This window comes from Bombus bifarius, unplaced genomic scaffold (genome assembly GCF_011952205.1).
Source record: "Bombus bifarius isolate JDL3187 unplaced genomic scaffold, Bbif_JDL3187 scf7180000008296, whole genome shotgun sequence".
Taxonomy (NCBI): domain Eukaryota; kingdom Metazoa; phylum Arthropoda; class Insecta; order Hymenoptera; family Apidae; genus Bombus; species Bombus bifarius.
Window position 1 is genome coordinate 507,034 of NW_022884575.1, and position 25,053 is coordinate 532,086.

Consider the following 25,053-nt stretch of genomic DNA (forward strand, 5'->3'; position numbering starts at 1 on the left):
AAACGAGCGGGAAACCGGTAAGCCGTGCAATTAACTTCGAGGCTGGTGTCACGACACCCGTATATACACACATATATCGTCGATAGGACAGAATCATCGATGCGTAATCCTGACAAAAGTTTGTTTGCACGCCGGATCGGTATGTAACATGTTAATGCAGACGCGGCGCAGACCGCATTTGGTCCGACACCGGGCTTCCCAGTAATGACAATCGGGACAATAAATCAAGAGGGTCCGGTAGAACGTCGCAAGAGGGGTGGCAAGCAGGAGGGTGCAATATGCGGGCTGAGATCCGCGTTAACAAATGTCTCTATTCGCTGGCTACGTGTTTCTATACACGGCAACCCCCGATGAGCCGTAAAAATCACGGATTGGGGTAGGTCCTTGCGGCACATGGTGTTAATTCTTCGTTGTTCCGTATACTTCCACGAAGACGATGCCACCCCCCCCCCCGCGCGATTATCGCGTCAACCGTGAGAAATGGGAATATTATGTCACCCTCGTGTGTTTGATGTTCGCGCTATTTTTTACGGCACCAGGCTTGTTAAAAGCAGAATTTGTAGTGCGGCTACATCGTTGTCGTATTAACACCTTTGCTACTATAGTGAACTAAAGTAAAATATCCATCACGGATTATATAATCTGTTTTTTGTACTTCTGATCAATATATTTAACGATATAACACACTTTTATTTTAAGCGATAAACTGCCTGAGATTTTTTTTAACTAAGAACATCAGTTATAATCTAATCTCTATTTAATATTATTTAATAAACTTATACCCAGTTAGTATGTAAATTCTATGATAAATACGATGATATGCAAATACTGTTTATAGCTGCTGTAAAGTTGAATTAATCTTAAAGCGTTACACATATTATGTAGATACGCGACTCTGGTAACAAACGTGATGAAAGAAAATGCGGGGAATATGTATCGATCTTTTTACTCATAACTATACTTGTTAGTTTAATCTTGTAAGATTAGCGTAGCAATAATTCAGAGATCCGCAACTTGAGTACAGGTGATTTAGTTACGAATGGTATCCTTTGACCCGTAAAATAAAACGATAATCGTTTGCACTAGTCGAGCGGAAGAATTTTGTGGCAATACTAAAAGTAGCAAGAGTTTCTGTCGTTTGGAAGGGCAGCATTCTTTGTTTATCCGAGCGTTTATTTCCCAGGCTTTCGGTCTCGCTGTCATCGTATTTCGATCCAGGTAGACAGTAACGTTCACCGCACGTGTTCCATTCGTGGAACAGGCATTTCGGGCGGAGATTCCGCGGAGACCGCGGCACGTAACTTTGTTACGAATAATTCCGGTTTAAAAACGCAGTGTCCTGGCCTGTTGGGTTCCTCCCGCGTGCGATACATTGTAGCTTAACCCCTACGCTGATCCTGACGAACCGGTTGTCCCTCTTATCTCGATGTATTTGAATAAGTTTCGGACAATAATTTCTACTTTGCGTACATAAAGTATGAACTTAGCACGACAAGCCAGTACAAAGCCGCCTCGTCCAAGTAATGATTCTTTGGGAACTGCTTTTAAGCGGACACACGCCCCTCTTCCAAAGCTTTCGGATATCAGCGACAAGCCGGAGGAGCGATATTTTCGTGCCAGTCTAAATGCCTTCCCTCGAAAGGTGGACCGAAGGAATTAAGATAAAGCGTAGAGACAAAATACGAACGAGTGTCATAAAGCAGAGCAAAAGGATCAGTTAACGTTCTGTCGAAGTCGAAAGTCGCGTTACTGGTTCTCCACTTCGACTTCCACTTCGACTTTCAACGACGACTGTTCAAAATGTATATATCTCATGTTTCAATTTTTCTTTTTAACCTGCGTTTACGTTTTCACGAAATCTTCGATCGATGCTGCCGTTAACGCGATCTTTTCGTGGTATCGCGTGCCCATCGCACGCAACAAAACAAAGATTAATTTTGTAGACGCGGCGCGATTCCATCTAAATGCTCGCAACCACTAGTGGCGAGTTTGTGGTTCGCGTGAAAATTGGAACGTACTAATCGCGCGACTCCGCTCGGACCTGGTGTCGAAAGTCGTCGTTAAGCGGCCGCGGTCTGTACGAGCGGCTTAAAGGGCCGACGCGATAAAGGTAATCGGTGCCCTCGACTAATGTAAGTGGCGATTTAGCGCGCGAAATCGATGGAAATTAAAATACATCGGTTAAACGCCGGCTCGCCGGGGCCGGCACCAAATTGTCGTTTAAGTATAGTCCGCGCGAGCCTCTCGTTCCATCGTGTGCCACGGTTATCGAGCTACACGCCAATAATTTACCAGGACTAATTCGATTCGCTGTATGGAACGTAGACCGGTCGAACTTCGATTGCAATTTCTTCGCGGAAAAAAAGAAAGGACGAAAACTGTCGAACCATGCTACTTCACGAACGTCTTCTTCCATGGAATTTTATGTCATTACGAGAGAGATGGCGGTTAGCCTCGATCGTCGTTACAAGTTGAAACAGTGTAATAACACGAATCTTCTTGGAAAAGGGTGTTTGAGAAATTTTATTCCGATGATTCTCACCTTCGTCGATCGTTCGTGACTTAAAAAGTGCAGTAAAACATTTAAGAAGACAAAACGTACATTCGTGTTCGTAAGTATTAGAACACTTGCAGAAAACGAGGTTACCTTAGAAACGATGAAAGTAGGAATTATTTTTGAAACTTGAGAAAGATAGATAGAGACTTGGAAGAATCCTATAGAACCTTAATCGTAAATAAATAATTTGTCCGTTCTATGTCTTAAAGTAGCATACGATTTCAGGCAATCGTTTATCAATACCTCTATCGTGTTCTTTCTTAAATAATCTAGCTTTGCATTTATTCCGGACAAAATGAGATTCAATGAAATTTGGGTCAAGGAACCTCAATTGCGACGTGTTTCTCTTGCAACTCGTACAAATAGAATCAGAAAAATTGTTACGTCGTTATCTTATACGAACGCAAAATCATGGTCGATTAATCGTTTCTTTGATAACTTATGGTAATACAATTAACATTTTATATGAAATCAGAAGGATCCCTAATGCTTATATGCGAAAGTGTAAAGTACCACCCCTTGATAGTTGAAGATTATTACCGTAGAATTAAAATACCGCAAAAAAGCGTGGTTCTAAAAACGCGAATAAAATAATAATACCGACAAGTACGATAGGGTCGGAATACAATCGAACGTATACATCACAAACTGGTGCCTCGACTACTTGCAGTGTATTAACGTTCCATCGTGCTACCGGCGTTACTGGCGTGACTCTGCATTTCGGTGTAAATCATCGTCGAACGCTGGGATCATCAACCGTGAGCCCGATTGCCGTATACGGGAGAGGGGAGCACAATCATCGTCGTCGATCGGATTTTTTTGCGGATCGTCGCTTGGGGGCAACGATTTTTGCGCGAATTTCCTGATTGGATCGCGTTAATTACGATCCCGTGCACGCGTTTCGATGACTAACACACACACACACACACACACACACAAAATCACGATAACGACGTATTTATTGTTCCGTGAAGAGCGAAGCATTTTGTTGAATCTATGAATTCGAGTAGGAAAAATTATTCTCGAAGTTTGAAATAAAGATTAGAATTGTAAGGAGATTGGAAAAGATAAAAGATACGAAGTATTATCCTCTTAAAATTAATGAGAGAGCTAATCTGCTCAAAAACTAATTACAGATTGCGCAATTTGGAATAATCCAACGAGTGATCTCAGCGAGTGATTCCACCGGTTAAACGGTTTCATGCGGCGCGAAGATAATGAAAAGCGTATTGCTTAACCACACGAAGCCGTCGCGTAAGCGTGACCTGATTAATAAGCAATTTGACGATGTAGACCATGCATATCTAAATACATTGAGGTTTGAAACTCGCGCGGTTCAATCCTACACCGGTGCATACGTACACGTGCGTTCTCGAGATTGCAACAACGTTACCTAATTAAATCATGCTAATTTCCACCTAATTCGAATGCTTTCCTCGTTCGATCACGAACTGAATTTTTATACATACCTTTGCGAGCGAATCGCAGTAACGAATGACAAAAAGTGAAGTAAAATCTGAAAGACACGTAGAATTAACGAGTATTCATTGAAGTCGATTCGGCAGAGGATCGATATTCGTAATACGTTTAAAATCGGCACGTTGTTGAATAAAGGCGCGCATGCCTCGTGTGGGCGTCGTGTCGGTTCTCCGATTCCTTTTTACGAAGGGACCACGAGGATATCATCCGAAGCTATCGATCATCGATACCAGATTCAGCTATCCTATTGTGTTTCCAGCGGGCCACGAGTGTGTCTTACTTGCCAGGGAGATTATTCAGCGGCTTTCTCAATAGAACGGATGGAATGTGGCGTGATTAATCAAAGACCAGTCTTGAAACGTATCGGTTTAATTAATGCGTTCACGAGTTGTACGCGTATAGTTACGAAATCGTGCTTGCGGCTTTAGTTCAGTTTCAAGTTGCGGAAAACTAAACGCGAAACGTTACTTCGGTTCTTGCGTATACATAATATATATATAGTATGTATCGACTATCGAATGATCGTCGAGTTTATTCTCCACCGCTATATTTTCCATTCAACTTTCGAGCTTTAAATCATACACTGCTCCGTTTATACCTTTTTCTATTTTCTTTTTCTCTTTTTATTTTATTTTATTTATTTATTTTTTCGTTAAATCGTACAGGAACATCTGGGACAAGTCGTATCTCTCGCTTGACTGCAAATAGAGTAAAACGTAAAAGTAGTAGTAGAAACAATCGAATAGCGTAACAAAATCTATCATCCTTTCTATTATATGATCCGATTTTTCCTAAATTCTTCCTCCGTACAGTATCGAAACGGTTTGCGTATTCCAGACAGGGAAATCAGCCGCGCGATCGCCAGGAATCGCCACTCGATTTCCTTAGTCTGAATCGCGTTCACAGCTGCCATCGTTCATTCGGACAGCTATAACCGCCGCGTTCAATCATGTGCTGCAAAAACAGGCTGATTCCGCGGCAGACGTATCGCGCTTTCGAAACGTCGCGTCGCAGACTTCGAACCTCCATTTCCGGCTCCTCGAAACATCTCGAACACACCGACACGGTAGGATATTAACCTTGATCTTAATCGCGAGCACACGGTTGCTAGTCATCGAAAACGACGCCGTTGACCTTAATTCCCCTGCGTAATCCTTTCACGACTACGTTCGAACGGCCGTACGAGTAGACATAAATAATCGCCGGTAGAAAAGCAAGAGTCCAGTGGCCAGAGTCTGGTCGACTCAGCCGCCTAAACGCATCGCCTCTAAGATGATAAATACCTCATGATAAATTTTCATCTCGCGTGATTCACACACGCACGTACGAACACACGAGAGCATAGGCAGGCGTTCGCGAGCGGATACGAAGCGGTCGCTTCATCAGGATGGACGTGAATACGACGTATTTAAGACGGTTTCCATCTCACCCCGCTCAACGTATATTCACATTCGAATCGAGGTGGCGATAGTCGCGCGTAAACACTCGGACACGCCTGCTATATACGCGAAGCACGTGTGAGGTCCTCTGTTTTCGTATCGTGGCTCGATTCTAGCCGGTCGATCGTAAAAATCATGGGACCCTGTAAAATCAGATTGCCAATTTACTTGCGTGCCCGCATTTTCACTTATACCCGATAAGTATATTTCAGTCTGTCGTATCCTACCTACTTTTTGGGGGGAATTCGGTTCGTCTTGTTTCCCCTGTTACGTCGTTCTCCGCCGAGTATCGAGCAGGTCTTTAAGTAAATGAAACGATCATTGGCTCGGTAGAAGGGGGCCTTATTGCGAGTAACGAGCCGATTTATTAAAAACGACGTCGTTATCCATCGGGTGTGCGGTTACGGCGAGCCTTTGGTGTTATATGATTCCGAGAAGGAAAAGTTTTGGGGAGGAAAGTAAAAAGTAACGCAGGAAATAAAAGATGGAATAACTTTTCAAAGACAGAAAGGCAAATTATCGTGAAATAGAGAATCCTTGTCGTAGACAAATAGTAAATTACTTTTAAATCGAATGGTCTTCCCTATATAAATTGGTAGTCTAAAAAGCATGAATTACAACACACCTGCCTACAGAGTTGGTTTTTTGTACCGATAGAGAATCAAGTTATAATTTAAAAAAGTCCACCCGACAGTCGGTCGACGACCTGGCTATTTCTAATCACAGAATTAACCTTAATTACCGTTTTCTACAGAAAAGGTCACGAAGGATTGGAAATTCCATGAATATGGCAGTCTTCGATGCACCGCGGATTTAATGTAATCTTATTGCGCTATGCGAATGAAATAATTGATTAATTACTAATTGATGAAGAAGCCGTCAATGAGCGGTATCCGGCGAGAGCACAATAGAAGAGAAACGACGCCGAAAGAATTCAGTATTGGAGAATCCTCGAAAACAAAGGTTATTTACCGCGACGTTAAAAAATGAGAAACCACATCCTGTCTTTAATTGCTTATCGGGGCCGAATTAAATTTACAATTCCACCTCTCCTCGCTGGCCGCGATATAAAAGCGCGACTTCCTACGAAGCCCTTATAAATCAACCGTAATAATCCCCGAAAAATCGAAAGCTCGCAGAAAGCAGGGCATAAATTCCCAGTTTTACATTTTATCGCGCGATCGTTTATCAAACCTCGACGTAAACTTCTTCGTGTTATTTTACAATGGCGCGCTCGTTAATCTGCGATTCTTTATCGTCGCGACGTAGCCGTGAGTGTATCGATAATTTCGACGTTTCCAATCGTTACGAGACCGCACTTGGAATCGTTCGCCAACGCGAAGATGCGCGCGGACCTAATCGAGCTAACCGAGCTTCCGTGAAACGCGTTATAGCAATACGCGGCAACACCTAAATAAAGGATCAACCGTCTCTCGTGCTTCGTCGCGCGGAGAACTCGCTTTTCCCCTCGAACGCTTTCCGCGTCCCACGGGATTATCAGGAGTTTCGGTCTCGTCTCCCCGTCCTCGTTCTCGTCCTCTTCTTCGCCGCGTCTCGACTCGTGCTACCCTGTCGCGTACGATCGTCGCGTAGAAATATTCCGATTTCAAAAGGCGACTCGACTCCGTTGGTTATGCTAATGAGAGGCGATCGCTCGCGAGAGCAACAGCCGAATGATACATCAAGCGAATAGTTTTTCTCCGAGTAATTACAAGCTTCGATCCGCGCAGGAACCCGATCTAAACTCACCGGACCGAGACCATCGGCCGATCTTAATCCTATCAGTTACGCGTTATTGCGAGATAGCGAAGTCCTTCCTCGCGCGGATGTAAGACCAGTCTCCGACGACGAAGATCGGACGTTAGAGAGAGGAATAGACAGCTCGTGGAACAACACCAACGATCTTTAATCGAGGATTTAGTTTCTCTCTATATATCTATCTTTCACTGGCTACACTAAATACCGGTATGGATAATATATATTCTGTATGCGATAGGACCACCTATAACGCTAGAGGTTCCTATAGGTTCCTCGTATAACAGACGTTTTTATTTTCATCTTCTTCGCTCACGTATAGAATATCTTAAGGTGAAAAGACAAATTCTTCAGCTTCAGAATTTTTATGTTCTTTCGTTTTCACTTTAATCGCGTAGCACAAAAACGTTAGAAACGTTTCTATCATCGTACGAATGCATAGCGCGTTATACGCGACGCGACTGCCCTATATTTTTGAAATCGTAGAACACCAAGTTCGATGTTGCAAAGCGAAACACGATTACGGGAGAGGGACGTTAGGAACGATCATTCCATCCACGAAAGGTAGTTTTATCCGGAACGGGGCCGCGCATCCGGTCGTTTTATCATCGGCAAAAACTAAGGAATCGGAGCCAAGGGCTGGTATTTCCATAAATTCCCGAAATAATATCGCATGGATTTCACGCGGAGCGGCGGAATGGCATGCACTTAAAGGTTTCTGCGGTTTAATCCCATTGGTTACCCTTCGGTATGCAAAATCTAAGCTCCCACGGCCGGTAGATACGCGGCTGAACGAACGGGGCAAAGCCAAGGGAACGGGGGAGTGAGCGTGCGTTTGCCCGCTCGCGCGCATCGGTTCTCAATCCATTTATACCGGGAGAATTCTTATCCCCGGATTAATCGGTCGTTCGCGACAGACCTGCGCGCCAGGTAAGACAAGCTTAATGCATCCGAGATGTATCGGGACCGGGGCCAGCAACAACGTGTGTCGCCTCCGTTGATCCGGTTGCAGTTTCACTTTTATTCGAACCGCCATTAGCAGCCCAGACCGCTCTTACCGGTCGCGGGATGAATTAAAGCGTGAAGGCCAAAAGGGATTATCTCGAAGCGATAAAACATTGGCCAAAAATGTTGCTACGCGGTCTTGACGTAGCCATTAAGCGTGTCCAGCCGCCGTTGCCTTTGAAAAAACATCGGCTTCCATCATTTGGATAAAACTGCGACAATGTGTGACGGCAAGGCTTCTCAAAGATTTCTCTCGCAACCTGCGTTGCATTCTCGGTTGCAACGTTGCCGAAGATTCTTTTTAATTGGCTCAATCTCGGCTTGAAGAAACGGGCCGGCACGGCGATTCAGCTGCGCGATAAAACCGTTGATCGAAAATCTTGTTTCGCGTGATCAACGCGCCTATTAACTCGTTGCTTGCCGATTGTTTGTTTCCAGGGTGGTCGTAAATAGTTTCACTTATCCGCGTCGGAGACGCGGCACGCCGCGCCAACTGGTAACGAAGCTGCCTTGGTGTCCTTTTAATTTGCCAGGATGCGCAGGGGCCGCGTGACGCGCGCTATTTGTAAGCGAACGTTCGCTACGCGGCGCTGCGTTCCTCTGCCACCTTGCGCTCCAATCTTGCGGCGCAATATACCCTTTCGCGACTCAACTAAACGGCTAAGAGAGGGTTGAAGCTGCCTCGAGGAGATGGTGGTGATTTCGTGGAAAAAAATTCTTTTATTACGCCTCGATGCGCGAATGGTTTTTAAAAGCTCCTAAAAAATTTCTCCGCTCGGAGTTTATTTTACTCGCGTTACCGTTCCGTCTAAAGACGAACTAACAAAGGAGCAGCCTCGTTCGGAGATTATGCGCTGCTCGTACGAGACAATTCGCGGCCGGAAGTCGTACGTTAATTCAGCCAAGGGGGAAAGACAAGGGTGAGAGAGAGAGAGAGAGAGAGAAAGAGAGAGAGAGAGAGAGAGAGAGACGAGCGGGAGAGGCACCAAACAAAAAAAAAAAAAAAGAGAGAGGGAGGACCTAACAGCCACGGTCGAGGGACGTCGAGGCGAAACATGGCAAAGAGAAAAGCCGCTTATATCGCTGGCTTGGAAGAGTTTTTCAGCTACGTAGCAGAATATACGATCAAGAATATAATGTAACGTTCTACGCGCTACAATTCTGTTGAATACTTCACCGTTCTTCCATCTTTGCTCTTTATTCTTTACTTATACCTACTCGGTATCCCTTCCCGTGTTTCATCTCGCAATTTGCGGCGGACCGTGCGCGTCGGCAAGAAATACGTTCGTTCTCCCTCTCTTTATCCCTCTCTTTCTTCCACTTCAATATCCGTCGGTTTTATCATGGTTTCCAACGTTACGCATTATATCGTTACGAGACTTTATTTTCGCGTAAATACCTTGAACTAGCTCGGTGTTCATCCTTGAGCGCGGCTCTGAGGTGGCTTTGTCGCGATTTAAAACGCGGAGATTCTGATCGTTTAAGTTTAAAGTCGGCCTCGTCCCTGCAATTCCCGCCGAACCGTTGTTACGCAACCAGGGGCACAGACCGATTTCTTTTCTCTTTTTTCATCTTTCTTTTTTCTTTTTATTTTTTCTCTTACCATGCGGTAAACCGCGACGCAGCAAAGAATTCGTCGTCGAGAGAACGACGCTAATGCGATGTTTAAAATAGGACGATTAAGTATTCACGCTGGTTCCGTCCTGTCACCCTCCACCTCCAACGTCCTCTTTCTTTGCTCGCATAACGTTGCCCCTTAGGTAGCTTACGTTATCCGATACTCAAGAGTCGGGCAACACAATCTCCTCGAGACGCGGTAATCTTATTAAATAGGGCCTTCCTTTGTTTTACGACCTTTTTGCACGGGCTTTAAGGCCTTAAGCCTGACGCCTCCGCCTCACATCGACCGTACGCCGCACACCTCCGCCACCGTCGGGGATACACGTCGCGGCGTATATACGCGCGTTTTACCCTCTGGATGAGCCTACGAAAATCCCGTTTTGCCAATATTGAGCGCGCAACACCCAAGAATGGTCAATTATTTACGACCAGTGATTGAATTTCCTTTTCCTTTTCCTTTTACCCCGCAACGAAATCACCTCACCTTCTTAGCTTATGGGTCTGTGATAGTGTCTCTCAACGATGCGATATAGATGATATTTTTCGGTTAAATTAGATTTTTCCAAAGAGATTCTCAGAATCGTGGCGTTGTCTTTGATAAAAATTTGCGCGATCTGGGAAAGGATGGCAGGAAGCAATTTCAGTGACATTTCCATCTATGGAATTAATCAGTAAGGTCGGATCGTTATTAAAAGTTCGATCGAAGATATCGACATAGCAACCATATCGAGGGCCGCTCCTACGGCGTTAATTTATCGTCGAGAAAGAACGATTATACAAGCAGAGATAAGCTTGAACGCTGAGAGCGGGTCGTGTTCGCGAATCTGTGTAGTCGACGAGAGTTTTCAGTCGACGCTTCTGTTGCCTAAGCGAATTAATCGCGAAGCTAATCAAGCTTCCTCGTGCACGTTCTCGCTCGGTTGCCAGCACACGAGCGGGTACCGCTCGTTGCCCCCTGTGTACCATCTCGTAGTTTCTCTTCTCTGGTATATCGAAAAATCGCTGGCCGCGATTGATTTTAATTGGCGGTATAGTCTGAAAACGTGGCGCGTTGCACTTTAATATCACAGTTGTGCAACGAAGAGCGAGGTCAACATTATCTTCCTTTTCACCTTTATCTTCCTTCTTGTCTTCGTTTTCATGCTCGTCTCGGTCTTTATCTTCGCGTTCACCACCGCGACTATACTTTGGGTTTTCATATACCTGCGCACAGGCAGCTCATTTTGCAGCGGATTTTTTAATATTTCCCCCTGTTGTTGTTTTTTTTTTTATTAAAGCATCTTTCTACCCTCTATAGGTTTCACCCTCTGCGCCCTTCTACGCGCCGATTTGCAGCCGCTGTTTTCTCGGTGGCTCGGTCGCTATATCAGGCAACCGATCCGCTCGTTCGCGATTTATCATCGGCGTTACGGAATCCGCGCTTAGAGGCCGAGCAGTTTATGGAAAGTGATAAATTAGCAAAGGTGAAAATGATACGTCTCGGGCATATCTTCCGTCCGGGGTCCGTAATAAGATTAAAAGGCGAGATACGGGTAGGCTTGGCTACGTCCAATGATGCGTCCTTCGTTCCATGTGTGCACTGGTTCGGCTAGGGACCTGGTGTGGTTGTACGCGCGAGAGCATCAGCCAGCAAAGCCAACCAACGAGGAGAGACAGCGAGCGAGCGGGACCGCCGCATTCCCGGATTAAAGCGCGTATAGTTTGATGTAAATTTAAGGTAGCTCACGGGAGGGATCCTTGTCTTTTTTCGGCAGAAACATCGCGACACGGTATATGACTTAAATCAGATTTAAGCCTGCCGTTGTAGGTGCGCCGTGGCCACGGTTCTTCCCTTCTATCTTTCCTTTTTCCACTCCGTTTTTATTTTTCGGCCCTTTTAAACGGCGAACGAGCCTCTTCGCTGAACGGGAGCCCGGTTTTGAGTTTAATTTTTAGCGATAGCTCGGGGAACCGCGCGGCCGCCTCGTTGTTTTTACTTCTCTGCTCTCGTCGAGCTGCTCGTGCAATAAGCACACAATGCGCTCTTGCAAAACCGAATAAATTTGCGATGAACGTCGCCAGTGTTTCCCGCTGCAGAAAGAAGTTTGAGAACGACAATTATCGCGAGTTTGACTCGACGAACAGACAACACTCCGGTTTCGCGTGGAAGTTGATCACACACGAAGGAGATCCGAACATTCTCCAACAGAGGAGACAGTATAAAAAGGTTGGCGAACCAGGACGGAGGAAAAATACGAACCACGTCCTAGAAATTCGTCGACGTTACGTTTATAGTCAGGACGCGAACGAGACGCGAAGCTCGCGTTTTCACGCACCGCGAGACGGCCGCCGCGATTTCCTAATTACCGCCTCTAAAAAGCTCGAATTAATTAAACCCCCAAAACTCTGGCGCTGCGAGTTTTCCGGCCGCGAGATACAATTTCGCGCGTCTGCGGAGAGAGCGTGAGTTTAATTAAACTAAACACGAACAAAAAAATTCGCCACCGAGAAAAAAGGAGGCGTAACCTCGAGGAAAAATAGTACGAAACATTTCTGGCGACAATGGAAATGACTCGTACGAACGTTCGACTCTAGTTTCGTTCGTACATTTCGATTGAAAGCCGAAACACCAGACCAGATACCGTTAGTTACGCTATATGCACCGCGATTATCAATTTCTCGATGAACAGTGAAAACATTGCAAGATCTTTCCCCGTGTTTCCTTAACGTTACTAACAAAATCCTTTATTCGTCACGTAGCCAACATTTTGTCGAACAATAGATCAAACCATTGGCTATCATCTTTATCTTCACCTTGTATTAAAAGTAAGTATAACAACTACAAGACGTTGAAATAATGTATTCAATAATTTATTCGTTCAATGTAATAGTCACTTAGAACGATTTCGTATTTTATACTCTTATCCCCTACGTATTTGTAGGCGAAATCCTACCGTAATCCCAGTTACTCTAAAATTGCGAGCCAGTACATGATCCCAACGCGTAATAAGGTTGATGATCGGATATTTAACGGATAATCGGATAATACGCGATTTTGCGCCACGTAACAAGACAATATCGAGGCGATCGTAACGCACCTTCCCTAATCCTCCGTTCTTCTAGGTAGAGGACGGATAGGTGGACAGGGTGTAGGGACAAACTGGCCATGAAACCAGCTTACACGAGGCCACTTTGCTTGGACGTTTTGATAGGCGTGTAAATAACGGCCGGAAGAATATTTCTACAAACAATCGTGCATCACCGGTCGGGAGCCTAAGCCAGGCTCAAGATAAAATCCCGGTTAAACTCTACTAAGTCGTAGGTAAGGGCTAACATTCGGATGTGACACCGACGTGATTACGCGCTGCTAACGTGCACGACGCTCCGTAATCTACGATAATACGCGCTCCTCTTACACGAACGATCAAATAAATTATCTTTATATTCGAACGAAAAGAAACGCGTAATGCCAACGGACGAACGCGATGGAATTCTCGTACGATCGGTTAATTCGCGCAACGAGCAATATCGGAGCCGCTGGATCAGGCTAATTGCGTTTGCGAGCTTATCGCGCATGAGGGCCTGGCATTTGGCGGAACGGTAAAACAATCATCCGTCGGTGATTACGTGCAATTATCGCAGCGATTGCCTAGGAGAATCGCGAGCCGTGGGAGCCGTGAGAAACGACGGAAGCGAAACGTACTCGTGATGGAGTCTGCGACTTTGGAAATGATGTACCTACCAGGGAAAATGAGATTCGTGCCGAAATTGAAATATCGCCTGAAATAGCTGGCACCATGCTGGATGTTCGTAATTAGCGGGAAGCTCGTCCTGTTTTTGTAACGTTACTTTAAACTGGATTTAAGAATGCAAGTTATTCCCTTTGCTATTTTTGAATTGTAGATTTTCCGTATATATATATACGCCAGGACCACAAAAAGGTATTTTCGTGGGTCTTTATTATCGATCACCGACGAACCACCCAGCAGGAATAGAGTTTTCATGCACGAAATTCTTCACATTTAGTTAATTTTCGTTTAACTGTCAGAGAACACGTCTCACCGTGATGAAGGGAACATCGAACCATCTTTGTGGATTACGCAAACCTTTAGTACTTTTTTTCAATAATTCTGAAAAATCGCGAATACCGTACTACTCGTATACGAATTCGCGACAAGCTTTATATCGCGCAACGAGCAACGAAAGTAGATGGAGAAGCAAAGTACGGTCAGATGGTGCGACATTCCCGTCACGTAGCACTGCCGTTGCACGGTACCGTTCGATATCACGCGTTCATTTATTTATATGTGTCCCTTTATTTGTTTCGTGCCGACTGATATAATGGAGTGTCCAGAGGCGGGCGTTCTGATAAAGCGTGGGCATGCCACGAGAAAATGACCATAACGGAAGACACGAATTACATGATGTAAACGCGCCACCTACGGCGAGACGGGCCGGATTGAATTTAATACTAATTAAAAGTAATAAATCGGCGGACGAATGATTTCTGCCGGCGCGGCGAGCAGTCGGTCCTATTCCCGTCGGTTTTGGGCCCCGGGGCCTACGCCGCGTTTCTGCCGAATTAAGTCGGACAGTATCTTTTTCTGACTTCGCCACGAGAGAAATGCAATTAAAGCGAGATCAGAGGAACTCGTCTCTCGTCCGTGTACGTTCGCCGCGGCGTTCTGACTTATGAGTCGCTGGAAAAAAGATTGGCCGCGTCATGGAACGCGGGTTTTAATATCGTTCAGCTTCGCCGTTGTTGTATATTTACAGTCTCTTATTAAGTCACCCGCGCCGTCTCTCTTTCTCGCACGGTCTACCATCTCTGTTTCGTATTAACTCTTACTTTGTGCCTCTTATTACGTCAATGGCTCTTCGTTCGGCCTCGAAAACAAGCCAACTTCTTTGAGAACCGGCAAGAATTCAAGCTACGCTGCAGAAAGAACTAAGTTATAAAATTTGAAGATTCTAACGTTGAAGGTTTGTAAAAGGTTTCATTAAATGATTTACATGCGACTTCTTTGAATTTCCCGACGAACTTGAAAAACGAAAGAAAAGAAAGAAACGCTGTAACTTCAACGTATCTCACATTTATATGAACCTACAGAGCTACGGAGACGTTTGAAGATTTACAAAATCCTGTTCGAACACTATTTATCAGAGCGTTCTATAGTACTGGCGGGAACGAAGAAAGCTCGTAAAACATCGTACTGGTCAGTATCAGATCGCGTGTCAACGTATCGAGGTCAGGTATTTATTTCATAAGCGTTATTATCGATTGAACCGTCGACAATGCGGTATATTCAATTGGATTTTATAAGGTGCGTAACGCGCACCCGTGCGCACGAGTCGAGATCATAAGGTGAAGCCAGAGAAAAGAAAGAAAGAGAAAGAGAGAGAGAGAGTGGAGGGAAAGATCGTTACGTTTTGACGTTTACGAGAAAGGCTACAATGGGTAGAAAGCGTTAATCCCGCGGGTTCGTGCACCGTTGGGCCTCCTCCGAAGAAACGAATGGGGCGCCTATGGCGATATTTATTTAACTGCCGCACTAAGTTGGCGCCCCGTGGCGATGTATTTTGAAGACGCGATTCTGCCATAATTACAGTAAAAAGCGATCTTTAATTTCGCGAACGGCGAAAGTATGTTGTAGGTGGGGACAGCGAGGGCAACAGGATCTTCTCTTCAACCCCTCATTCAGCCCCTTCGCTTCTTTCTGGTCAGATTTGTAACTTGAACTTCGACTGCTTAAACTTTTTCGTCTACCGCATTCGTTGTGTTGTACCTCTCGAGATCGCGTCGTTAATTTGAGAACATAACATTCTGTAATAATGAAACAGAACGAATTCGTCATTCCGAGTAGAATGAATTTGACTCGTCCTCTTGTTCCTTTTCTATACGACGACTACGGGAAAAGAACGTGACAAGTCAGCTATCCGCAACTTTTTACAGGGAACTTGTTTTAGGATTCGATACAAAATTACCGTTACATTATATTTTGACGATAAACATTTTCAAATATAGCTCGATATAATGTTACAATGTCGAAGGTGTTAGGTGGGTGCTTGTTCTAATAAACGTGACTTAGACTTTCATAAAACTTCGTCAAAGTTTCTCAGGCCTAACAGGTTGTTTCCATTTTCAATTACTTGCGCTATATTCAAATTCCGCAGTTTATTCACAAAGTGATATTAAAATCAGAAAATCGACACAGGTATGGACTCGTGTATGGATCTTCGTGTATTATACGGAGGCAAGATTTTAGCGAATCACGATGGAAAAATGATCAACAAGATGTCCGACATCCGATCACCAAACAGTGTGCGGAATAAAAAGTAGCATAGATGATCGATCGTCGAGGCGATCATCCGGCTGATAATAACAACTACGGGATCAAACTTAGTTTGGCAGGGACGGGGCAATTAAAAGAAAGAGAAAGGAATAAATGGCCGGGCATGTAAATGATTTTAGCTGGTCGGTCGTTCGAGCAGCATTAGTTTTACACACCCTGACGATGTTCCCCCGACTAATTATTAGGGTATTATTTAAAGAAGTAGGCGTCCAGACCCTTTCATTATAATGGGCTGCAGGTGCTAGGAGCCTCTATACACACCTTATTCATCCTGTACCCTTTTAAAATGCCGCTATTATAATGCGTGGGCAACGAGAGGAGAGGAAAAGAGAGTGACGGGAGGGATGAACGGAGAGAGAGAAACAGCGGAGAGCTGGTGCGTAAGAACCCGCTTCAGAAATCGCGACGGGCAGAGAGAACACCGTGGATTGTGTTCTCCTCTGTTAACGTCGATGGAAGGCCACGGGGAACAATGGGCAGCGATAAATAAAAGAATTTTCTCCGGTCTGCTTATGTAAATTTACGGAATGAACTTTGAAGCTCGCTTTGTAATTAATATTTCCACGACCGTTCCGCGGGCTTACCTCGTATTAAGTAATTTCCCTCGTTCAGCTCCGAAAGATTGAATCGTTTTGAAAGATAGAAACGTCGGAGATCCGATGAAAAGGGAATTAAACACGGGAAAACGTGGAATCCTATAGGATGACGTAATAATCATGGATATCTATCTATCGTAAATGTTGTCAATGTCGTACTAATAATTCATTTCGTAAAATTACGATATCTTTAAACGCGCGTTTAATGTTCCGAGCGAAATTCCTTCTCAATTTTGTTTCTTTATTCCGTCGTTAACGGACAAACGGGATACTCGACGACTATATCTCACGTGGGTTTTCGAGTCTTCGTACAAAACTAGCGTTCACGAAGCACCAGCAGCGAGAAAATGAAAATACGAAACGCTGAGGCCTTTCTCCACGCGGAACACACGCACGTGCAGAGGTGGGCCTCGCGTGTTTTTTTCCTCGTGTTACGCCGCTAGTGGCAATACGTATCGTATGCCTGTCTTCCAGATACCTTTTTACTCGTCTTTTGCTGCAAGATCGGAGCAACAACCAGTCCTTGTGTGTCCGACGAAATTTACGATGGAGCCTCATGCACCATGCAGGCTTTATTTTAATACGCCGGGGGAACGGCTCTCGGGTAGAACGCTGTCCCGCTGCGCCAAAAATCTTAAATATTCATAATTAAATATGCTAATGAACGGGTGACTTCAACGGCAAAATGATTATCAAATTGTACAATGGCCGCGTAAAGTTATTGTACGGGCCGAACGACCTGGCCCGTGTGTGCATACTGGTCCAATGGAATGCATAGACCCACCAGGAGGACCTGCGCCGAGAAGGTCGCTCCAGAACCCCGATCGATCAAAAATTTTTTAAATCGAGACCGTCGAATGTTTCGACACGATACAGAATAGAGTCAGAGCTGCTGTCGATAACCGGCCTTCGTGAGAAATCCTTCGGGTTTCGAAATGTTCTATTTCGATCCTATCCGTATCAAGTTCCGTGGCACAGAGATAATACATTTGCAAATTGATAGGAACTGTAGATTAACGATTATCGATATTTTTTGAACCACGAAGAAAACATTGATTTCATAATGAAGACATTAAGATCACAGTCTTGTCAGAGGCGCAGGAGAACCTTCTTCGATTCTACAACGATTTTGTTTCTTTCGACGTTATCTCTAAATCGTTAAAAGCCAAAGATTAAATACTTATTAGGTTTTCGGGGATGAAGAATACACCGATTTCAAATTTCAGAGATTGAGATATTAATCCTGTTAAAAACCCACGAGAATCTCTCCTATTCTAACTTATTTGTAACATCCTGTTTGATTCGCAAGAATATCGATGGATAAGAAAAGGTCGATAGTGCATGGGTCAGGACGCTCGAAGGGAATGAAACATCGAAACTTGCCAATGGGGGCAGCCAGAACAAAAATCCTGCAACATGGTCTCGCGGCACGCGGGAATGTTTTCCTCTCATTATTACGAGCGGCCGTGTCGCCCGGAGTGTCGAATCGGAGATAAAGAGATTGTTTAAATGCATTACTAGTCCGGGGCCGATCGAAAGAAAGAAACGAAGGAGGCGGAAAGGTGGGACCGGCCGAGCGAGAGAAGTCCGGACAAAAGAACGAACAGGACTAGCACAGCTGGGAAGAGCAGAGATGAAAGAGGATTCTGAGGAAGGTCGAGGGATTGAACGAAGAAGGAAGAAGGACGTGGATAATACACGACGAGGAGAGAAAGGGAAAGATTCTTCTCGTGAGAGAGCTTTGCATCGGTCGCGTGAGATAGCCGCATCATTTCTTGGCAGACAATTAATTACTGACATTATGTTTTAGAATGCTTACTTGCGCCGGCTACCAACTGATCTATAGATTTGTAGTCGGTTCTGTACGCTTCGTTCTCGTTCGTGCAACGCACAGCGTGCACACACGCGCCAGAAAAATAGGGTCGTACACAGGGTGTCTGATAAATCGAGATGCACGAATCACAAAGTGGCAATTGTTGCCGAATGAACAAGTAAAAAGTAAATCGATGCCGCGTCAAGTGACCCAAACGATTGTTCCACCGTTAACCAGAACAATGTAAACTATTTCTTCGATGCATCGTACGATTCGGTGTACAGCGATTAATCGAACACTCTGTAGATACGCTGCTTCAACGTACCTATAGGTAGGTACTGGTGTTCGCTGCGGGACAGTGCATTGCCCATAGAAAGCAACAATCAATGTACAAAATGATGGATATTAAACGCGACTAATGCTGTCGTAACAGAGCGTCCGTTGCACGATGCGATCGATTACAACGCGTACGCATTTCTTTCCGGTGAAAACGTCAGGCGTCATAAACCAAGTGATCGAACATAGTTCAACAGACTACTTATTGAACCGCACGCGCCAGCTATTTTTAAACGTTACAGTTCAAGATATATTTTTAACAGCCAAACAAACTCAAACTCAAACTCAAACTCAAACTCGAACTCGAACTCGAACTCAAATTCAAACTCAAACTCGAACTCGAACTCGAACTCGAACTCGAACTCGAACTCAAATTCAAACTCAAACTCGAACTCGAACTCGAACTCGAACTCAAATTCAAACTCAAACTCAAACTCAAACTCAAACTCAAACTCGAACTCGAACTCGAACTCAAATTCAAACTCGAACTCGAACTCGAACTCGAACTCAAATTCAAACTCAAACTCGAACTCGAACTCGAACTCGAACTCAAATTCAAACTCAAACTCAAACTCAAACTCAAACTCAAACTCGAACTCGAACTCGAACTCAAATTCAAACTCGAACTCGAACTCGAACTCGAACTCAAATTCAAACTCAAACTCGAACTCGAACTCGAACTCGAACTCAAATTCAAACTCAAACTCAAACTCAAACTCAAACTCGAACTCGAACTCGAACTCAAATTCAAACTCGAACTCAAACTCAAACTCAAACTCAAACTCAAACTCAAACTCAAACTCAAATTCAAACTCAAACTCAAACTCAAATTCAAACTCAAACTCAAACTCAAACTCAAACTCAAGTTTACATCCAAACTTGTATTTGCGTTTAAGTTAGAAAAGTGAGCGATTTTTTGTCATTCTACATAAATCGCGATTGATACATTAATAATGGACGATTTTCAGCTGTAGTTTGCTCGTAACCGAATGCACGCGTAGGTCCCGTCATTAAGTGGAACAGTCGGTATTTCACTTTCTCCGACGTCGGAACACAATATCGGTGGAGAAACAATGCCCCGTAACAAGCACGAAGGCGCGCGCGCCGCTTAATAATCGTCAGCGTCTTTATTGATGTACCGCGGGCGGAAATTTGAAAACCGTGACGTCGGGTAATTTTTCATTCGGGCCAGGTCAGATTCCACGTCTTTCCACCGTGGAGGTTGTGGCTCCTCACCGAATTGGAATTAACTACGCCGGACCTTGTGTGCATCGGTTACCTTCATTAAACGGTTTCACAATACTCGATAGATGAAACTTGGCAGGCTCTCTCCTTCCGAACTATTTATCGTTCTTTCATCGTCGATCCGGTAAATAAATCTCATCAGACCGATTCGTCCCTTCGAATCAACGTCACAAGTAAAAGAAGCCGGCGTTATTTAACGAATTTCATTAAACTACTATTCGCCATTTTAGGCGCTGTTCCTTTATCGATATGTAACTTTCCTGCTGCTTTTTTTTTTTTTCTTTGAAAAAAATTCTATGCTTTCGCGATGAAAATAACGTATGTGATTTTATAAAGAATTTAATGAAATATCACGCTACTAATGATACGGTGAAATATCGATTTCTGCTCTGTGATTTGCATCCGGATCAAATGTATAAAAAAGATAAAAAGTCTATGTTATAATACTCTTAGTTTCAGGGAAATGTGTAGTTATTGCAAATATCTATGTAAAATGAAAAGCTAAATGTCTCAGGAAAGTCTACGTGCAGAAGTTTGCAAGAATCCCAGCGGCGAACTCAACAATGTAGCCCATACTTTTACGCACGGAAACCTGTTGTATCTTAATGTAATTTATCGTCCTGCTATTAAGTATGCTCCGTGGATCCCAAGATTCATCCGTCTTCGAATTACCTCGATTTACCTTTGAATTACCTATTTTCTCTTGCCGCGAAGGTTGGTAAGCCGCGCGAACGCGCAAGCTCGCCCATCTTCCGCCGGCATTCCGCCGCGAGGGACGAGAATCGTTAGTTAAGAAAGCAATACCGTAAGCATTTCGTTAGAAACTTGATTCGATTCTGTATCGAGCGTCCTGGAAAAACTGTAAATTTCAACCGTATGAACATGCACTACACGTAATCATATTTTCTTTTCATTCCTCGCGTTCTCCTTCTCGTTTTTCTTCTGCTTTTTCTTCTGGTCTGAAGAAATTCTCGCAGATCCGAGTGGTTGGCGAACAACACGGTAAACAACAGGAAGAAAACAACGTGCAGCTTGGTTACAGGACGTTCCCAGTCACGAAAGCCGGCGATGCTATTTTAATTTCACGCTCGTTCCCTTTCCCCTCGACCCTTTTCGTTTCGTTGGCGCGTGTGACGAAAGCACATCGAGGTCTCGCGACTGCATTTATTATTCGTGGATTAGTGGAACGGCACACGAACATCGTCTGATACTAATTGCGAGAAACAGCAAGAACGGCCGCGTTGCGGCTCCCACCGTGTCGTAAATTAATTTACCTCTGTGTGTTTTCGCTTTTAACGCGCAGGACCTGGGGGTCACTTCGCCTCTCGTCAACAATTACCGTCTCTTGGCAAAAAAAAACGTCCATGTTGCACGCGTTCCACGGATGCTAGGATGCTACTCCGCGGATCGATCCGAGGGACGGGCAGTGGCGTTTTTTTCGCGACACTCGTCGAGTTTACCAGACAGAAAGTTTGCGAAACGAACGGCTAGTTGCCGTTGTTTGCGATCAAGAAACATCAGGAGTTTCATTGGAAAAGGATACTTTGTTTGAAATTCGTTTCAACAGAGGAAATTTGATCGTCACGATCTAAAATAATGTAATATTAATCGCAAAGAACGCTAGGCGACTGAACGATTTCGCTGTTGGGAGTAAACGATGGGACTATGTTAGTAAAACGTTTAGAAGACGTTGAGACGAGAAAAATTTAAGCGACAAGCGCGACGAGCGTCTACTACGAGGCGATATATTTTTATTCGAGCTGAAGACAAGATTTACGCGACGTACAGGCGAAACCCTCGTTTATTAATGAAGAAAGCAATCCTAACCCAAGTGGACAGTCGTAAAACCATTAAACGGCTAGTAAATCAAGAACGCGACACGGGGTGAAACATGATTTAACCCCTTTCACGGCGTATTAATCTGCCGTGCGGGTGTCTTCGATGAAATGTGCATTAATCGCCGGTGTTGAAAAACCGCCGCGTATTTCATCGGGCGCAATCTTTATCGCCTTCTTATAATCCCACATTACCCATGCTTTCTCGTCGTCCATTTCCTTTTATTTTTATCATTGACTCGTCGAAAACCGTTCTTGGATGCACCATCTTCAAGCTCGTGTTGATTTGTTAACGTATCTTGTTCCTGCATGACTTCCAAGGTACTGTAAATCGCCAGACGTACTACGTACTAAACATGTAAGAGAAGAATAAATAATAAATGGAGACACTTCAGATCGAACGACAGTTGTCAGATACGGATATGAGTAATATACACGATGCTGCGAACAGTGATTCCATAAAATCGAACAAGGACGAAAGCCGAGCGTGCATTATTAATTAACGAAGAAAGCAATCGGTCCGAATGGAAACGGACAGTCGTGAAACCACTGAAAGCATTGTAAATTGCAGCCGTCTCGAGGCTAGAAAATGATTTAATCCTTGACGGTCGCATTCATTCACGGGCTCGACGTCTTCGACGAAATGTACATTAATTTCACCGGCTGCTGAAAAACCACCTCTCTCGCTGATTCCCGTCGCTCGCGGCCATTCTACGAGTCCGGAGATAGCCGCTTATGAAAAAGATCAATGCTTCTAGTAGTACCCCCGGCACGCTCCATCGGTTTTTATTAAGCTCGTCGGTGAGGGTACGTTCGTGGCAGCGATTCTTCGCCAAGTGTTCAACTATTTGCACGAGAGACCCGTGGATAAAGGTGTACGATCGGGAGAAGAAACGAGACGAGCACCACTGGCCGTTCGCGGTTTCGGCGAGTGTATATAAATTAGCGCGAGTAACGCCGCGGCATTGAATCGGCTGATAAATTTTCGTGGTGCGTCCGACGTCACACCTCCTTTATACCGTGTACCCAGGAATCCCGTACGCGCAGCCAACGATAAAAATAAGAGAAAAACGAAAAACCAAAGAGAAGGAGGTAGAGGAGAAGAGGAGGAGGGGTTAGAAGAGAAAAAAGGAAAAAGAATATATATATATATATATAATGTGTGGTGGGTCGCGAGCGTGTTCCCGCGCAAACCAACTGCTCGGTTCTCCTCCTGAGGACTTAAAGTTCGGGTAATCGCGATCGTGGACCCCACCTCGTGGTATTAGCGGCCTGGACACACACAGGCTACACGACACAAACAGGATCGAACGAACCTGTGCTCCCTCGCGACCAATGCTAATTACTTTTCTTTTATTCCATCCAGCTGACGGTGATTTGATCTCTCAATATAACCTTTTACTCTCGCTGCTTGTAGCTTAATCACGTTTCTGCTTGGTAGAAACTCGACGATGCGGTATTATGTACGTTTCATCACGTGGGAATGCCGTTGTGTATAAAAAAAGGAGAGAGAGAGAGAGAGAGAGTAAAATTCTTGAGGACATCGAGGGGTTGGACAGTCGATTGTTTCGTTTCGTTTAATTTGCAAGTATAAACCGTTGTCCTGGGCCTGAGGAGACGGTGGACGGGACGTTGGACGACGAAACGATGACCGACAACGTTCGTATTAACGGCACGGTCAATAATTCTCTTTGTTAGTACATCTTTACTGTACTTTCTTTCTTTCGTTGGTTCGTTACCTTTCTTTTTACATTGGCCATTCTCTCGGTTCATCTCAGTTCGAGAGAGCACTCCTTCTGTGTGCGACTGACACAGGCTTTCTTGTATGCAGGAATTCCAGGACCAAAAATATCCGAGCGATCCCTGTACGCTCGCAGTGGCGAAACCGCGGCTTCGTGGCATCTTTGTGGCACCTTTGTGGCATATTTTCCTTCGGGCTTCGAAACGTTTCGCCTTCGTACGAACGCCATCTTAGCTCGGTTAACAGAATTATCTTTCTTTGGCTAACTGCGCTCGTCCGTGCCGAAGGATTCCCTTTTCCCTCACTCCTGTCTCTTCGAGTACCACAGCCATTCGAGCTGATTAAATTCCACCTTAAGGTCGGTTTAAAAAAAGACCACGTCAAAATTCCCATAATCGATCGCATAAAAAATATACACGAATACCCGGTGCGTACGATGCGTCAGAATACAGGACCGTGTCTTTTAAATATTATAAATCCTTATCGATAAAATTACAACAGCTCGTTGATAGATATCTTTCGAATAAAATACGAGTGCCAACACTAGCGTTATTGTTTTCCCGATATTTACAAACGCGTGTTCTTTATTAAAACGCGTGAATTTTCTCAGTACGGCATCAAATTCTCAAACACAAAACGCCGGTACCATTTAATCTGATCTAAAAATTCTATTCACTTCCTAAAGTCGCTGCTCACCTGCCGCTCTCGTCTGTCCATTATATCTTGAAATAACATCGACGCAACAAGGATTACGTCGAGGAGCAAGAAGTTGAAAAGGACGAAAGGAGGCGAAAGGTAGGAAGGAAATACGAGGAATAGCGAAGTGAAATAGCCGTGGTCTGGCCATGCGGACGGCCTAACGGGCGAAGTTGCGCGTGACAGGACCGCTGGTCGGATAGATTTATATTTACAATAGTCCTGTATTTATAACGACGCGTGTACACGGGTAATCCCGCCACCGGGACGACACACTTCGTCCATCTAAGTGGCGCGAGCTTTCACGCACTCCCGGTTGCATGCCATAACCAGATTAATCCGTCGCCCTTTCGCTTTACCGATCGCCACCCAACTCTCTCTCCTTCTCTCTCTGTCTCTCTTTCTCTCTCGCTTTCTCTCCTTCCCTACATCTGTCATTGATTCAAGCTTGATTTCCACGCGGTCGCCATAAAGGTCGTGGAACACGCGCGCCGTCGTGTTTTACCCTACACGACGAAGACGACGCTCCCGAGGGACACGCGAGCTCCGAAATCCGAGGACAGGAAGCCATCAAATCGAGAAACGTGTTTACGTGGAGGCGGCA